We start from the raw sequence: 18,444 nt of genomic DNA on the forward strand, positions 1-18,444 counted from the left end.
CTTCTCTTAATTGGCTCTGTTAGGAAAGCGTTCACCCTTCCAACACTTCTGTTGGTCATTAGTATCAGAAGCAACAGCTAAAAATAAAAGCTCAGAGACCTGGAGAAGCAACATGCTGCTTCCTCCCGACTCATGTGAGAGCCCGTGTGAACTGGTGGCCCAAAGAGCCCCCTCAGTAGCCCCTCTGCTGACAGAGGCTCACAGGCACGCAATCAGCGGGGTCCGAGCAGCCCAAAACGCCAGAAGTGCCCCCCTCGCACACACAAATGCCCTCGAGTATCGGGTTTAAACCGCAGCGTTTCAGTCGCTGCAGCGCGAGCGCTGTGGGAGGAGGGCACGAGGCCCCGGGCGGTCAGAACCGGTTCCGGCCGGCTCTGAAACCGGTGCGAACTGCCCGGGGGCGGGGGGAGGTGAGGGAAGGGCGGCGGCTGTGGAGACCGGCCGTGCGGGCAGGGCTGGGGGCGCTGCGTGCCCGGGAAGAGCCCCCGAGGGACCGCGGCCGGGGGGACCCGCGCCGGGGCAGTGAGACCCGCGAGAACCGCCGAGCTGCTGAGGAAGCCGGTAAGAAGCCCCGAGCGGCTGCAGAGCCCGGGACACGCGCAGGCCGCCGCCGCTGCCCCGAGGGGCCGGGGAGGGGGGGGGGGAGCGGGGGAGGGAGACTGCGGGGGGAGGAGAAGCGTTTGCCTGAAGTTGAGCCTGAGGAAGAGGGAGAAAAGGTGTTCTGCTAAGTGTTTACTTTTTATATCCTTTTTTTTTTCAATACCTGAGTGCGTTATCAGAATTTGATGTTAAGTGGGAATTAATTAAATTAAGTAATAATTCTTTTGGCCAAGACTGCTCTGCACATGCTTGGCCACTCCATTACCACACTAGGGGAATCTGCTTTGGTTTTTCAATGAATAACAGTATCACTGTGGGAAGGTTGTGTCCTCGGTGGGCCCTGAGGACTCCAGTGGCTTGGGCTTAGCGATGGTAGTTTGTCCTCGCTGCGGAGATGACACAGCGTGTGCATGGGATATAGGTTCCCAGGAACAGCAGGAAAGCCTAGGGAGGCTGCAAGCTGCCTGGTGAAGGGGTGGGAATCCCCGTAAGCATCAGGCAGGTTTGTGGAGGTTTTGCAGTAAGACAGCTTGGGTGTCTCCAGTGGCTTGTTCCTTGCTGTCATCTGTTCACCCCAAGGAACAGTCTAGCTGCTATTGCAATAAAATTGCAACTGATTGTTGCCAAAGGGTGTTTGAGGGAAAGGAAAGATGCTTCTGAGCTTGAGTAAAGTAGTGGGGGAAAGGGTTGGGCAGAGGATGTTCATTGTGGCGAAATTAAAAGACACAGCAACGCTTTTGCAAGAAGGGACACCAAAGTCTGCGGTTTCATGCCAATCTAATGGGACCGGTGTCCAGGTAGGGTGCAGTTATCGTCTGACCTGGCTGGGGGTGATTTTTGCCCAGCCCTCAGCTGGAGGAGGGCCCTGCTGCAATCCAGCTGGGGGCCACTAGATGGTCCCCAACACCCATGGAAACTCAGGCCGTGGCCTGCCGTGGGTGGGCATCCACCTGAATGCCACCACTGAGCAGGGGCAACAGTTAGGAAGGCCTGCAGAGGCCGGCAGAAGCCTGATGAGTAAAAGGAAAAGAGAGAAGCCATAACAATAATAAACCTTTCATGGTTCTGCTTGGACCTCCATTTTGAAGTTTTTTTTAAATTAATTAATTAATTTATTTGAAAGTGCTGCTCTTGAGGAGCTGTTTGGAAGCAAAGACTGAATAATGCCTTTCAAAGCCACCAGTAAATCAGTGGCCAGGAGGCAACTGGTTCTGCGCCATGCATGAGTGTCAGTGGTTTCCTACATGGAGGAAGGGGTGACAGAACAGCCTTGCACATCTTGCCCTACACGCCCATCGTGGCTCATTCTCTGAAAGAAAAGCGATTTTGCTGTGTGCGTAACTGGGGAGATGGCCATTAATGCCAGGCTTTTGCAGAAATTGCTGTGCCAGGTGGAGGAGACTGGTGGGGGGGTGAAGGCTGAGGCCTGAACCTGACTGATGGTAAAGGCAGGATTTTAATCCTGTAAGTGTCCTGTGTGTCAGTGCCTCGGTTCCATCCTCTGCAAGGGGGATAGGCAGGGGCAATCCTACCTTTCTGTCTTGCGGCTGTGGTGCCAGGCTTGGCGCTGATATTTGTTGGGAGGGACTAAAGAGGACAGAGCTGGGCTCTTCTCTGTGGTGCCCCATGAAAGGACGAGAGGCAATAGGCATAATATGAAATACAGGAAATTTCAATCAAACATAAGAAAAACCTTTTTTACTGAGGGTGGTCACACTGGAAACCCCCCCCCCCCAATGCATTTGGTCTGTTGTGCTCTCCTGGGCTCAGGGCACAAAGGACTCTGTGCCTTTTAGCCTTGAAAGCTGGAAATGCTTTCAAGCTGGAAATCTCTCCTCTTGTCCTTGCTCTGAAGCACCCATATTTCATGCCCTGTGGGGATGTTTGGGATTCCACAGCAATCCAACTTGCCCGGATTGTTTATACTGAGCAAGACATTTGAGTTTGCTCCCTGAGTCACCTTCTGTGGGTGGAGGAAATGTGAGCGCTGAGACGTCAGTGCCAGGGACTGAAGTCACATATGACCTGAAGTAAAAGGTGTAAATAGCCTTCCTTCCCACTCATTGTGTCAACAGCAACACAAACCAAGACTCACACTCTCTGGAAGAGCTAAAAACCTTTCAAAACCTCAGGTCTGTGACTCAGTCCGTTTCTATGTACGTTTCTAGGCCCTCTCTGAGTTCTGGTGCCTGTCTCATGGCCTTTCCCGTCTTTGGGCTAGGATGCTGTCTGAGAACCCCACCACTTTGCGTGAGAAGGCAGGCCAAAAGCACAGCCCTGGAGTGCTGTGTCCTGAACAAACAGATCAGATGTATCTACATATGCAGTCAGAGATTTGGTTGCAGAATTTGGAATATTTAAACTCACTTTAATTCAGGGTACTTACAGCTGTGTGACCATGGCAACCTCTCTGTGCTGTCTGGGTCCCTGAGTAGGTGCTGGGACCAGCAGCAATGACAAATCCGTGATGAAGCAGGTCCCTTGCTGTTGACATGTAAGAAACCTAATTAAGGCTAGTTTGGGTCTCTCTGTGCTGGTTCTGCAATGACCACAGAGCAAGGCTATCCCTGCTCCAAGGAGAAAGGCTGTTCCTTGCAGTGATCTCTTTCTTCATCCCTCCTTTGCTGTCCTTCATTCCTCTACTTCCACCTTGCTGTCTTTCACAGGCTCTGTTCACCACACTTCATTTTTGGATGGTATTTCTCAGGTGCTGGACTGGCACCAAAGTCGTCTTCCAGGAGAATCGTTGGGTCAGCAGAGAAAGGCACTGCATAAACTTTGTCCTCACACCCTTTGGTTTTGCTTCTCCTTTCTCAATACAGCTTCCCCACATCCCTGATCTGAGGTCAGTGTGCAGTCTGATACTGATTGATACTGGGAGGAGCCCCATCTGGTTTTGCTGTTAGGTCTGAATGGAAAAGGGTTGTGTTTGCTGCTTGTTTAATTATGCCTGAATAAGAAATCACCCTGGGACCATTTGGTGAAGGACACTTTACAAATGTTTTATATTATCATTGTAATAATTTGGTGGGAGTTACACATGCGTGGAGAGAAGAACAGACCTGAGCACTACTGGCTTGCAGGATTTGGAGAGTTGCCCGTTGCTGCCACGGGAAATGAAGAGGGCATGTTACCCTCCAGAAACGTAGCCTCACTTAGTGCAGGGCCTTTGCTGAGCCTCCACGATGCCTGTGGCTTAGTTCAGGATGCCTTTCACTGCAGACCCACAGCTCAGGTAGCTCAGGATGATGCCAGTGCAAACTGTCCCAGTTTGAGGAGTGACAGAGGTGACTGGCTGTTTGCTTCCCGTTAGGGGAAGTCATAATGCTAATGTCCAGCTCGGTTCTTGGGTCCTCCTTGCGTCAGAAGTGACTTCAGCAACAGGAGTGCAAGCAGTCACTCAAGTCTGTCAACCCATTGCAGCATTATTCAGTAATCAGTTTTCTTTCTTATTTATTGTTTTGCGTGATGATGGGGTTACCTGGAGAGCTCTGTTGAGAGTCAGTAAATGCAAAATAACATAGCAGTATTTAGCAATTCAAAAAATTTAGAGATTCAGAAAGTATCTTCAGGTCAAAAAATTTGGAGGCTGTGAGATTAGTGGGGAAAGCATCATATCAGCTTGGCCTGCTCTTGCTTTTCCCTGTTTAGGGACAATGTTGGAGAGAGGGTGCTGGGCAAGATGAGCCCTTGATCTGAATGAGTACAACCGTTCTGTTGTCTTTTGTTACCTGCCACTGGGGTAACGTGCAATATTTAGAAGAGATGGTTTGGAAACAGGTAGTACAAGTTTTCTTAGGAAAGTGGAGACAGTTTTGATGGAGGTCGGATTTCCTGACAGGGCAGGGTGGGGTGTGTTAAAGACACTCTCCAAGGATGCTTGGCTAGACACCCTTAACCTGTTACAGTGTTCAAAGAAGAAAAGACTTTCTGATCCACCACCAAATAGAGGACAGGCGTCACTTGGTTTGGGCTTAGGTCTCATTTTGAGAACCTTTCCTGGCCCTTGACACACAAGGGAGCTGCATGTAAGTGAGGAATGTACTGTCTTCACAAATAATCCAAGCAAAATGACCTCTGGGACAATGTCACCTGTGGGATGAAAAATGGATATTTGGAGTTTACTGTTTGTTTTGGTGAAAGGTTAGGAGACATTTCTCATCCCTTAAAACTTTTGTTTAACACGGATGGAAACACTTCTTTTAATATTGTGCTTGTTCCCTACCGGCATATTCTGAAGTAAATGTGGAGTGAACATCAAAACAAAACTGCAGTTTTGGATGGGAAATGTCTATTTCCAGGGTTTCCCTAAATGTTATTATGTGGGGGTTTTTGTTGTTATTTTTTATTTTTCTCCTTGAATGAACAACCCAGCAAGCATTTGTGAAGCAGATACTTCATCTGATTCATGACAGTGCTGCAGCTATAAATAATGTTAACAGCAATAATAACTTCATCAGTAGAGCTCAAAAGTAGTGTTAAGGTACCTCAAAGAATGAGCTGCATTGAGTTAACATGTGGATGATGTTCACTGGAAGAGTTATGTCAGCATTTTGTCCTGTGACTGTGGAGGAGAAAAACATCTTGAGTTGTTTTTTCTGTTGGTGAACAGAAATCTGTACTGGGACAGAGATGAGAACATTTTCCTTGGAGTATTCTGCCGCTTTTTCCAAAATGGTTGTAAGTAAGAGCATCCCCTGAAATGCCTGGATTCCTGCTACAGATTAAAAGTACATGTAGATGGAAGATAAAAGGGGCGTTAGCAATTAGCTCTGGTGATAAGTTTAGCTGCTGGAAAGTTGGATTAGCGAAGAAGAACTATTAATTGAAATCCCCGGTTAATATAGAACTGTCAATAATGAATGCATAATGGAGAAAGTCCATTTAATTTTTAATTATCACCAGCCCCCTCCAAACAAATACGGTGTGTTAAATCTCCCTGTCACCTTCACCCATGCAAAGGGTGTTTGATGGAGGTCTTCATTAACCCCGGGTCTGCTCACGGCATCCTGCCAGGCCATTAGCTAGTTAGTTACAATAGCAGTGACTGGCACTTGGCAAGAGAGGGCTCGGGCGGCTGTTGCCAGGTCCAGAATGTGGCAGGCATTAACTCTGCGTGATCGTTGTGGGAGGAGGTTGAAATTGTTTGGCTGAGCTCTCTGAGATCGTGGAGTCTCGGGTACCTAATGCTCCTGATGTGGGTCAGAGTCCTTGGGGTTAATGTGGTAGACAGTCCCACCCCAGCCACAATTCCCAGGTGAAGTCGCTGCCTCTGTGGGGCAATCTCCAGGGCAAACATGGTGGTGCTTTCACTTCTTTGCCTGACCTGCCTGTAAATGGAAGAGTACAAATACGCATGTTCTCATCTTGGAGTAACAGGGTGTGGGTTGAATTAAGTGCTTAAATCCTCAGTAAGAGCATTCATACAGGGGTCAGAACATATTTCATACTGTGCTGACGGGTTTCTACATGGACCACATTTCATAAACCCATTTAGGATTTGACTTCTTAGGAAATTGTGCTGGAAGCCAACTTGGGAAGACCCTGCCACATGCTGTTGGTGAATCAAAGCTGGGCTGGGATTTCCATCTCCTTCAAAGCTCATCTCCAGCCAGACAGCACTTCTTAGCAGAGTTAACTGGGATGGAATAATCTTGCTGATGACTAGCACTGTGAGGGGCTGAATTCTGCTCTTGTGGTGATAGAAGTTAGGTTCAACTCTACCAAATTTGGTAACGTCGACAATATGAAACTAATGGAAATAGGATCAAAGTCACACCGTGATTCTCTGTTGAAAGCAGAGAAATCGAAGCCAGAAAGGAGTCCTGACTTTACAGGAGTACTGACTCATGGAGAGTTGGCAGAACTTTGTGCTGGGGATGGGTCTGAGGAAAGGGTTTATAGCTCTGAAAAGTCACCTTCTGTTCGCACTTGTCCCAAATGTGTCCCAACATTTACTATTTTTAGAGTCTTTCTCTCAAATGAATTTGCCTAGGGACAGTCTTCTGGGGATTCAATTAAACTCTAAAATAAAATAAACACTATCCCTTAGCAAGGGCTTGAATGCTAAGCAGAGTCATTATTTGAACAAAGTAGGGCTGTGAGTTTCAGTGTTTAAACGTCCTCTATTTTCATCAACTAGGGGTCAGGGACAGTGAAGATGGGAAAGCCCTGTTCATTAACTGAGCTCATCCACTCATAGCCTTTCCACGACTGCTCTGAAGTGATCTAAACACCTTTGGGCCATTTCCTTGGAAAGAATTCTCCATTTTAGTGATTCAGTTTGAAGTCACTGAAACAGTTCCCATTCTTTTTCAGGTGGTAGACCAATTCTGTTGTATTTTATGGGCAATACAGTGACACAGAGGCCTGACTCCCCTGCCATTTCTTTGCTGAGTGACCTTGAGCAAGCTCATCTTTTTGTCTTCCCTCCAATTAAATATTTAGTTGCAGCAGTGTGGTCCAAAAGCTCTCCCATGGGATAGTCCCACTGCTGTGATGCTTCCATCCAGCTCTGTGGTTTTTCCTGGAGAAGAAGGGAAGTGGTTGCCTGAGCGTGGTAGAGGTTGGGTGAGCTGCTGTGACAGAGGAATGTGGCCAGTGGAAGGGCACTAAAACTTGGAGTACCAAATTTAGAGCACTGGCTCTTCAGGGAAAATTCCCTGCAGTGTGTTTGACAGTGCCTGGTGCAATGCAGGTGCAGCTTAGGTGAAGCCTGCTCAAAACCTCATCTGAAATCCTGACCTGGTGCAATTTCTGAATCAAACAGATTCAGATGAAGCTGGATTTGCAGCTGGTCGATAGATACTAATATGGGCCAAACCCAACTGTCGCTCTTTGGCGACTTCTAGCAGTTTCTAGGCCCTGAAAAATGAAGAGTGCAATGAATTAAGTGGAGGTGACTGTTTTAGGGTATTAAAGGTCCCACAGAGCTTTAGTGTGATATACATCAGTCTAAAACCATATTCTGAAAATTCAGGGGTCAAGACTGAGCCTGCTCAGCCCGGCACTGAATCATACAAAGACATGACCAGATGTTCACATTAGAACAAGCAGAAGTTGAATGTGAAAGTTTGTTGAGATCTAGTTTTGTTAAAAATGTCATGAAGTTGAGTAGATATTTTGTGCAAATAAGGGGAGGAGCTGAGGATTTTCTAGAGTGTGGATTTTGTTGATAAACCCAATTCCTTCCCTTTAGTTAATGAAAATAATTTGGATTTTGGCTGCTGAAATGTTTTAAACATTCAGTTTTCAGTTATCGTCAAAAAATCTCCAGGGCTGTGTTTTCCTGTGAAGTGCTGAGAAAAGGTGAGCAAGGAGTTGGAGGGCTGGCACCTGCAAAAGTCTGTTCCCTAGTCTGATTGTTCTGGTGAGAGTTTAGCGGGGGAAGTATCCACGTTGGCCTTGATAGTCGTCTGTTTGAAGTGACCCTTCAGTGTATAAATGAATTTTTAATGAGGCTGAGTCCTCTAAAACATGCAGAACAGAGTTGTATTCATTATAGGTGAAGTCTTTGGGATGCTCCTCTATTGTAAACTCTGCCCTTTTCTGGTTTTGCAGTTTAGGGCCTGAATACAGAAGCTAGTTTTTCTGTTTAGGTTGGGTTATAGAAACTCTGCAAACACAGTCTGTGCTTAAATCGGTCTTTTTGCACTGTTACCATTCGCAGAACAGTTTAAAAAGTGTGAAAAAAGAAACTGCATTTCCCTACTCTCAGATTTTTTTTAGCTCCTTTTCCATGAGGAACAGTAAGGTAGTTAGTAGTTCATAAAAGAGGCAGAGGAATTTAAGCTGCTTCCTGAAATTGAAAACTGATGCATTTCACCTTTGAAAACAACAACAAAATAACAAGTAGTTTATCTTTATTCCAATCAAGACATATAAACATTTTCTGTAAGAAAATTAAAATTTTCTTAGTCCCATTTCGTTTAAGAGCCCTTCAGGGTTGTGGTGAAAATTGGTAAACCCCCATTAGTGTGATGCTAAAAGTATTGTAGATAAGAAATTCTTTCAGTAAAAGAGGTAAAACTAGAAGCCACTCAGATCGGACAGTTAACCACTGTAGTGTGTCTGGAAAAGAGCCTAGAATGTCCAATAATTTGCTATTTCAGCTTGGTATTTCAAGCACAATCCTGTTATATGATAGCCTGGCAAAGGAGGGCCATAAATACTGTTTTATGCTCCTTGGAGAAGAGAGAGAGGGCAGGTCAGAGTATGGTATTGGCATTTGGGCAGGGAGGGGACAGAGCAGGCAGTAGGTCTGTCCTTGTGGATTTTCAATGTGCCAGTATTGCTTATGTCTTCTATTGCCTCCCTCTTTGCTGTGCATCGTAGTCCATAAAAACCTTATTTACAGAAGCTTTCAAAAGTTCTGATTCCTTCCTGCTTCTAGCATGGGTCAGTTTATGAAATCTCAGCATTTCTGCAGGATTTGAACATCCTTTCCTCTCTTAATGCTGGGGTTTCTTTTGAATTCCTGTACCCCAAAAGTACTGAAAATGCTGAAGAACTGAGCAGATGGAGAGAGGAGTGAAAGTTGATGCCAGCTTGGAAGGCTTTGTTTGGGGCACCTGCAGGGCTCTTGTTTCATGGAGGCCATTCTGGAGTAGCTTGCATGAACTCGGTGATTAAATCCAACACACTGAAGTCAGCAGTGCCCGTGCAAGGTTACAGCTGGGTGAATGAGAAGAGAATTTAGCTTCCAGACTCTTGTTTCGGTCGGCCTGTTACTTTAATTTCTTTTCCCAATTTTAGGGCTCACTGAAGTCCTAGAGCATTTTACCAGCTAGAAATTGGACTAGACCTGTAGTACATTTTTACTGGCCCACATTTTCTGTTTTGGAAATGTTTTGAGTGACACAGGATGCCATGGACATGCTGTTTATAGAAATAAAGCCAATAATAAATAATGGATCACATTTTTCTCAGTTCTCTTACATTATTAATTTTCTGTGGCACACATTATTAGCAATTTTCCTTTTAAACTTAGAGTCTTTGGGACTCCTTATGAATGAATTTGAGGGGTACATCATGGCCTCCTGTCAGTACTGACCCAATAAAAGGCGAGGTAAGCAGGGTGGAGAGTGAAGCAAGTTGGAGGCTCAAAGGGAGCTGACGGTCCAGTAGCTTGTGACACCTTCAGTGACATTCAGCACCCTGTCTGCTAAACGGTTGTTGGCACTTAGGAAAAATCTTGAAGAAGCATCTTCCTGTTCTGAAAATGGAGCTTCACTCCCGTTCTTTCTCATGCCAGTTGCTGTTGGTACCCATGCTAAAGAGCAGGCTCTGGTCCTTGCACCAGGCCTGGCGTATCTGTGGCAGCACCCAGTTGCAGACCCTGAAACTCGCTGTCCTGAGTTCGGTGTCCTGGTTCCTTCACAAATGTGATGAATGGGTCTGTTCCAGCGTGAGTTACAGGAACTGAACATCTGCTTAGCATGGAGGGCGAGAAGACTGGTGCCCTGGAGTTAAAACGCAAAGGAAACCAATTGGATAGCATAGATGTGCCCACGGACATGCAGATTTTTTGAGGCTAGAAGGCAGTAATCATTTTTAAGGTGGGATGCATCTCACTGTACTTTGGTAACTAAAAGACAAATAAAATCTGAGCCACTCCCTGCAGATCCTTTTTATATTCGGTGGAAAGAAACAAGGACCTCAAGGGTGATTCACTGGACCTGGCTTAGCTGGGTGTTTTGGGAAGAGATGACTCACTCTTTTTCTCCCCTGACTGTAAAAGGGGCATTGGGTGAGCAGAGACATCTAACTTCTAGACATCTAAAGATGAAGATAAAGTAGAGCCCCTACTTGCCCATTTAAATAACATGAAAGCTTTTTTCCCAGGCAGTTTACTGCAGGTTCTGTCACTTTGCGTGTACACCTCACTCTGCAAGTACAACGTGCTCCCTAACTTCACAAAGAATTTAAATGCAATGAGAGGCCTCATCTTTCTCTAGCTGCCTGTCTCATTCCCTCGCTCCCTTTTGCCAGGCACCAGGCTGTTAGCAGAGATCCCTGCAGGGCTCCGATGGGTCTGCTCAGTCACCAGCTGACACTTAGGGTTTCTCTTTGATTCAGTAGCAGAGGTGCCCAAGTAAATTTATAGGGTTTGTACTATTAACTTTTTCCAAGCTTGCTCAAGGAGTTAGAATTTGATGAATGACTGTTCCTTGTCCCTGGAGAGCAGAGATTTGCTGCATTTCCACCCGCGGCTTTTGTTACTGCTGTGGGTGCAGAACAGAAGTGCTCCGCTGATACAGCAGAGAGCAACACGATAGCGTGGTGGAGGCTGGGGCAGTCTGCAGGTGTGGCCATGGGCAGCAGGAGCTGGAGATCAAAGCACAGCCTACCTCAGGTCATGCTTTCTAAGGTGGAAGGAAAGTGATGTGCTAACAAGTGCCTGGCTTGGGGTGGTGTTACTGTGTTGCTAATAGCATCACATAGTCATTCACTTTCCATGCGCTTCGATTTGAAGTGTCCAAGTAGTACTGCACTGTAGAAAACAATCAAGGGGGGAAAGACTCTAACCCATCCAAAACTACTGCAGGATCTCACTGTAAAAACCCAGCGCTGGAGACAAGAACTGAGAAGCCTGAGCCCACATGGACAGTGTCCACCTAGAAAGACGCTAAAGAGAGAGAGCAAATAAATGAAATATGTTTCAAGGATTGTGCTTGGAGACTAATATTGGCGTTAATATGAGCACAATTTGTGCAGCATTTGATTCCCTACCAAAAATGTTCTGTTTGTACCCTCCCCGCTTGCACTCCTGGCATGCCCGGATGGTGTGACTTGCCAAAGCTCACAGCGACAGAGCTGGGACTAGACTTCACAAATTTTACATGCCATTTTATGTCTCCTCTGTCTGCGTGGAGAAGTAGGTAGAGTTCACTTGGCCAGACAGTGAACAAAGATTAGGATGGGGCTTGAATCCTTGCTCTGCAGCGTGTCGTTTGTTTCTGCCTCTCTTGAATGGACATAATTAGCCTTTCCTGCTTCCATTAAGCACATGGAAATACATAGAAGCAAAGCTCCATTTTCAAATTAAATGCTGTTATTAACATCTAGTGTTTGATGGATGATTATGGTGTTACAGCAACACAAATACTTCACTGGCCAAATGCCCCGAGAGATGTCCTAGGATACTTTGCAGTTTCAACCTGATTAAAAATGAAATTCTATTACACATCTCTGAAGAGATTCGAGCCACTGAATAGCAATCAGAAGGGGATTCTGCCAGCTGTGAGACATAAATACTGACAGCTCTAGCTACAGATGTTTCCTATTTTATTTTATTTTTTTGTAGGACTAACTTATAAATTAGAAGGATGTGCCTCAAGAACAGTCTGGGATCATAAAAAGAAAATAAAAGATAAGTTCCAGAGCTAGGCTATTACAGCCCTATAGTGTAAGCAAGCATAAGCTTTTTAAAAATCAATAAGAAATGTCACTGGCAACAGTGTGCATTTCAGCACCAGCATAGGCAGATCAAAAGGGGCTGAGGAAAGTACTGCAAGAGTTTGAAAGGAATGCGCATGTGTGGAAGCAACATCTGTGAACAGCAGTTTTTCTTGCTGGCTGGAACTGAGGTCTAAGGCGTTAGCTGTGAAATCAGCATTCTGTATCCTGATGGTGCGGTTGAGGTTGGTTTACAGCTTTTTCGCTCCTTAGGACTAAAGCTCATCTCAGAGGAGCCTAACGAATTCAGGTGCTGACAGGCATTTGATTTCAGCAGGGCTTGGATGCTTCACTACACAAGTTCCTGTAAAAAAGCCAAGTTCCGTAAAATGCTACACTCCACGATACATAGGCAGGTACGTGCGAGTCACTGGACTGGTGAGGGTAAAGGAGATTAGAACTTGACAGTCCAAACTCAGAGAACTCTCGCTTCTTTAAAGCTATGTTTCTTGCAAATTAGTCCGCAGACAATCCATAACCTTCAATAGCCCCCGCAGAAATTGAAGAAAGTGCAGCTATTGTGGCAGAAGGAACTGGTTACGGAGAGTCAGGGCAGGAAGGCAGACAGAGAAATAGGAAGCAGGGGAGGGAAATTTGGAAACAGGGAAGCTACAGGTGGAAAAGTGATTTGGAGAAAAATACTATGTCTGTGCTTAGAACCTACTATGTGTGTGTGTTTCTCTCCCTTTCTCTCTCTCTCTCTCTCTCTCGATATATGCTTGTACATATATACGCGCACACACACATATACATGTTACAGAAAATCCTTGTTTTATAGACATGGAAATGGGGCAGGTATCTGCATTGCCCCAGCAATATCAAGGACCAACCAGCATAGCAAAGCAGCCTCTGGGCTGGGGAAGGGGATATCGTGCCCCTGCCTGGTGTCAGTCTGTGCTGACTGGTGGCACGGCGACGGCTGGTTGAGCTCGGGGTACAACCAGATATCGACCCTGGTAGTAGCCTTCCTCTTCCCATAATAAAAGATCGTTTGTTTATTTCTCTAATTAGGCTCGAGAATCTTCACAAACAGGGAAAGAACTGTTTGCTAAGGCTGGATAAGAAGAGTTATTTCATATTCCCAGAGCTGAGATGAGAGCAAAACTCATCATGAGACCATGAATCTTTGTGTTCATTTCCAAGAAGGCTCCTAGGTATTTTAAACATGTCTTTCTTTTTCTGGTATCTTTTATCAACACATGGCAGAAAAGTTAATATTATGAGATGATTCAAATAATTCATATTTTGGGGAAGTTAGAAATTCAGATCTGGGTACAGGTTTAATTGGAAGTTTAGCAGGGGTGGGAAGCGTTCAGGTTCTTTGTCCCCCACCCCCGGCATCTTTTACTTTTATGCATTTCAGTTGTTCTTGCACCAAGCCAGGCTGAGAAACAGAAATGTCAGTAAAGAATCATTGTCTCTTGAGATTTCTGCCCCAATTTTACAGACCTGAGAAATCTTCATTGGTTGATCAAGCACGGGGTTACAGAGATCGTTACAGATTTGGGTAGATTCAGCAAATGCTAAAGGTTTATTTTTCACTGTTTTCCATAATTGTATGTTTCCTGTTTGCTTTATAACATCCAGGCCTCCTTCTTAATGTAACATTTTATTTTCAAATGAAAATACTGTTGAAATAGATGTACCTTTAGAGTAAATATCCAGTCTGCAACTGTGTCTCTGTCTTCAGAAAGCAATAGAAGAAATGGGAGAAATCCCTGAAACTATAAGAAAGCCTTTGGAAAAAAAAAAAAAGCCTTTTAAAATATACAGCGAATGCAATATGTTTTGATGTAAAGTTTCCTTGAAAATTGGAATTTTTCCCTGAAAGTCCAAACAGTGTTTTTTTGCCATTTAAAAATTATGGATTACTCTTGTCAGCAAGAATCTCTCAAATATCTTTACCTTCAGTTATTAAAAGAACTCCTCTGTGAATAAGCCAGTGCCGTTTAAATTAAAGATAGTTTTTCTTAATTATCTTTGCAGCAGTGGTGGTTATAAGTACAGTCATGCACAATGACTTGGACAAATGACACATGCTCTATTGTGTCAGTGCCCTGTTGCATCATATGGGACAGAAAGGTTACTCGCAACAGGAGCGCAGACAACATACCTCAGTTTCCCCATCTACAAAATGATGAGAAGGGTAATGACTTTTTTTGAGCTGAGCAATAACAGCTAGTGGTTGTTAAGGGTGTGCTTTTATTTCTGCACTGATACAGTTAGACCAGGATAAGGGTGAACATGCTCATCCCAGGAAGGACTGCAAGGTGGATTATCCTCTTTTTCTGTGGGGATGGCTATGGTCTGATGAAGCATTTGCGCAAGATAGGATTGTATCATACCAGGGAGGTTCTGCTGCTTTGTGTCTGTCAGTACAAGTGGTGTGCTTCATTTTCCATGGTAGAAATGCGAGATATTTGCTGTTGACTTCAGTGCAGCCAAGAATTCCCCCGGGGCCCTTGGGGAGCGTGGTTTCTCACATTAAAAGCAATTCAGTGTTACTGAGAGGAATTCATCCTTCGAGGGAGGTAAAATCTCATGATTTTAGGAATGAAAAACGAAGAATCGTCTCTTAAGGTTTAAAGTCTGTGTGCAGAATCTTTGACAGCTCAAGCCACGAATTGTTTTCCTTTGTTGTTTTTTTTTTTCCCCCTCACTGGTGTGTTGTGGATGCAGACACACACGAGTCTTTGGCTTCAGGAAATAAGCAGCCTTGAAGTGCACGAGCAGCTCCGTCTAGGAGTCTCCAGCAGTTGCCTTAGTTGTTGCTAGTCCTTTCTTAGTTTTTTTCCAGTTGCCTTAATCCTTTCCATCAATACCTTGTTCCTCGACTCCAAGCCAGAGTGCTTGTTTATTTGGCTTGGCTCTTTTTCACTGGCATTTGATTTGTAAGTAGCTGCACGGGGAGGAGGAAAGTTAGCCCCTGGCCTGGCACTACTCAAGTGTGACGTGGAACAGGATCCCAAGGCACGTGCTGGATGGCGTTCTCTGCGTGCTTTGTTCTTTATTTAACCTTGCCAAAAGTAAAGCCTTGTAACAAGGGGAGAAGAGAAAGTGCAGGAGCACCCTGCGTCGCCAGAGGCGCCCCCCCGCCCCAGTGGTACCCATAAATAACGTTCTATCCTTAAGGCTTAACTCTGAAACGCAGTTTTGTGTTTCGAATGCCCTCGTATTAGTTTTGCTTCTGTCTGCCAGATGTTAATTGCACTGGATCCATTATTAATATTTGCGTTTTGTCATCACTGAGAGAAGCTGATGGAGATTGATGTTTTATTGCATCAGTGCTGACTGGAGGAGACCATAGTTGCCTCTGAACAACTCAAAATCTAATTACACGAAAGGGGAAACTGAGGCAGAGGACCAGCCTGGTACTACCTCAGCTAGCAGATGAGGAACCAGGGTCAGAAGCTATGTCTCTTCACGTGAGGGCCTGTTCTCTCTCTGCACAGTGTACTCTCCACTGCTTAAAATGTGCTGTCCCTTCTCTAGGATTAATAGCCCTTTTTTTTTTTTCCATGGATTTATGATGTGGATGCACTGAAGGGCAAAAATTCTTCATCTAGTTTCTCTCCAGCATCCTTAAATGTTGCTTTATCTCAAAGGCAGATATTGAGTAGATACAGGGTTAAATCAGGAATCAACAATTGTCCCATGGAAAATTGAACACAAGCTCTTTATTTTGGGTAAGATTTTGATTATGCAAATAGCACACAATCTCAGTGCTGTTGCTTTCCTTATTCTGGGGGCCATGCAGTCCATTTGCAATTAAATTGAGTCTAGTTACCCTCCAAAGTAAAAAGAAGCTGTTCAGAAAATTAGTAGTATGAGCCTCTCTACCTATTGACAAATTATTTTCTAATGAAAAACATCTGCTCGGGCTACGAAGGTTCCCTCGTCTTTACTTCTGCCTCATGCAAATGTTTTTTATTTTGCATATTGCAAAAAAGTACTTTGGTCGTATAGCCAAAAGGGACAGGACAGTATTGATAAAATGCAGCAATGCTGTGAGTGGAATATAATTTTCCCCCCCATTTAATGATCCTTTTTCTTTATAACAGGTGTAATGAGCACAACACCTGATGGCTAATGATAATCCAGATGGCTTGGAATTGTAACTCCATATGCTGCATGATTTAATGCAGAACAAGGATGAAGTTAACTCTATGTGGCCTGAAGAAATAAACTCTATTGTTTATTTTGGAGGTTTATTTTGGCAGACAAGGAAGCAATCAAGAGAGAAGCTTAGAGATGTCTGTATAATAAGAGGATGTGGAAGGCATCCCTTTTACAGTTTTGCCTAAATGGTGGGTAAAAAAGGGGGTACTCTTCTAGAGAGCGCGTAGCAGTGTTTTGCATGACAGTACCTTCTCAAGAGCTGGGTTTAGTCCTGGCAGAGGTCTGTGCTCTGCTGTGACTAGTCAAAGCCCGAATCCTGAATGCAGCTCTGTGCTAGGAGACTGAGGTGTTTCAAAGAGTTCGATGGTGCCTGTTGACTTCTAGGAATACTAACTTTATTATATTGCTCTCCATGAGAGGAGCTGGGTATCCTGCTAATGTAGGTCTGATTTGCAATAGTGAGGCCCATTCTCGTTCATGACACAGCTCTTAGGGTCTGATGCTGCTCTGTCAACCTTGAAGGTATCTATCCTGAGCTATTTCACAGAGGTGGGCCCACAGTCAAGCTATGATGACAGGCAGAAGTATTTCCAGAGCTGTACATTTACCTTTTCAGATGTCACAGCTGGAGCCCGATTAACATGAATGTTTTCTCCTTAGGGAGCTGTTTATCTGTAAGTCCCAAGGATGCTTTGCACAGAGAGGTACATCCTCGTCCTCATGTTACAGGAAGGGAAGCTGGAGTAGGCAGTCTCTGATTCAGTTAAGCACTAAAGCTCCACAGGATGCAAGCACGTGCTTTCATGTTTAGCTAAAGTGGTACCACACAGAGACATCATGATTTGCCCAAAGTCACACAGTGAGCTGGAAACAGGAATCAGGAGTCCTTTGGACAACTACTGCAGCTATTTACATTTAACAGTTTTATGTGCTGCCCAGAGGACAAGAAGCATTTTTCTTTATTAAAAAATGAAGCAAAGGTGCCTTGGTAAATATTGTGCAATTGTGGAAAACAGCTTTGTAGCATGCATTGGGAGGTCACGAACTGCTTCTCTAGATCAACAGCAGCATCTGTCTGTGACAAGTTTTGGAAAAGTTTTTGATTGAGATGACTCGGTGGTCTTACAAAAACAGATCAATCCGGAGCCTAGCACAAAGAGCGTGACATCAATTGACTTTTCAAGGATATCTGGCACATTTCAAGCAGGGATTCCTCTTTCTGCCCTAGGACATGGGCAGAATTTGTAGGGGGAGAAGGGAAATAAATCCCGTTTTGTTAAAATCCACTCAGCTTGGGGCTGATCCTAGGATCTGGTTTGTAACAGTGATTTGATCAGCAGGAAACCGGTCTGTGAAAATGTTGCTTCTCCAGCCCTGGGAATAAAATGCAGCCCACATACCCAGTGAGAGGAAAATGTCAGCCTTGTTTGCTTATTTATGCCGTTCTCTTGCAGCAAGGACTGAGCCTCGGCAGAAGCTAGTATCAGGAGTTTCCTACTCACAGCCAGTTTCTTCGCTGTTTGAATCAATGTTTGACAGCACGTAGAGAAAAAAGCGTGGCCTTTGTGTTGTGTCTTCGCACTGCATGAATAGGGAATGATTTCAGTGAATACAGACCTACATACAGAGTAGTAAAATTCATACCTGCAAAGAGAGGTGACATCAATTTCCTTCTCTAGGTAGTCAGTAAAACAGTAAATGCAAACACAGTCTTCCCTGCTCTTTTCCCATGGCACACCGTAGTTTGAATAGCTCTCAGCCTTGGGATGTGAAAGGATTTAATACAGGGCAAAGTATTGTGGGGGGGTAGGTTGAAATGGTGTTTTCTAGATTCCTGTTCCTGTGATGGTCAGGGACTGACTCAGAGGGTCCTTTCTGGTTGTTTTTATTAAAGGACGTAGGTAATTTACCTCAAGAAAAAGACACTACACACATCCTCAGTTCCTACCAGTCAGAAAGCTAGGGCAAGATGAATACCTTCTACCAATGTTAAAAAAGTAACAAGTAGATGGAAAAGCTTTTGCTCTTCTGTGCCTCATGACTAGCTGATGATGCTGTTAGAGGACAAATGTTTCTACAGTGGAGGCTTTAATACAGGAGATTATGGATTTAAACCTTCCTGTTGGCTCAAGGGACCATTCACACTGCTGAGCTCTGAATGTCAGGAGCTGCGAAGAGGGCTGCTGAGGCAAAGATAGCACTGTTCAGCCTCTGCATTTGCATTCGGCTTTGCAAAAGCTGGGTCAGATCCTCCAGCCGATGCTGATC

General features: G+C 44.8%; 1 long non-coding RNA gene across 1 annotated transcript in view; it reads left to right on the forward strand.

Annotated features, from left to right (window-relative positions):
* The first annotated feature begins 464 nt into the window (after window positions 1-464).
* The window catches only part of LOC112981207 (uncharacterized), a 410,306-nt gene continuing 392,326 nt past the window's right edge, over window positions 465-18,444 (forward strand). The window contains exon 1 of the long non-coding RNA XR_010392653.1: window positions 465-561. This is a non-coding gene — a long non-coding RNA (uncharacterized LOC112981207). The remainder of the gene's footprint in view (window positions 562-18,444) is intronic.

The sequence above is a fragment of the Dromaius novaehollandiae genome, chromosome 23 (assembly GCF_036370855.1).
Source record: "Dromaius novaehollandiae isolate bDroNov1 chromosome 23, bDroNov1.hap1, whole genome shotgun sequence".
NCBI lineage: Eukaryota > Metazoa > Chordata > Aves > Casuariiformes > Dromaiidae > Dromaius > Dromaius novaehollandiae.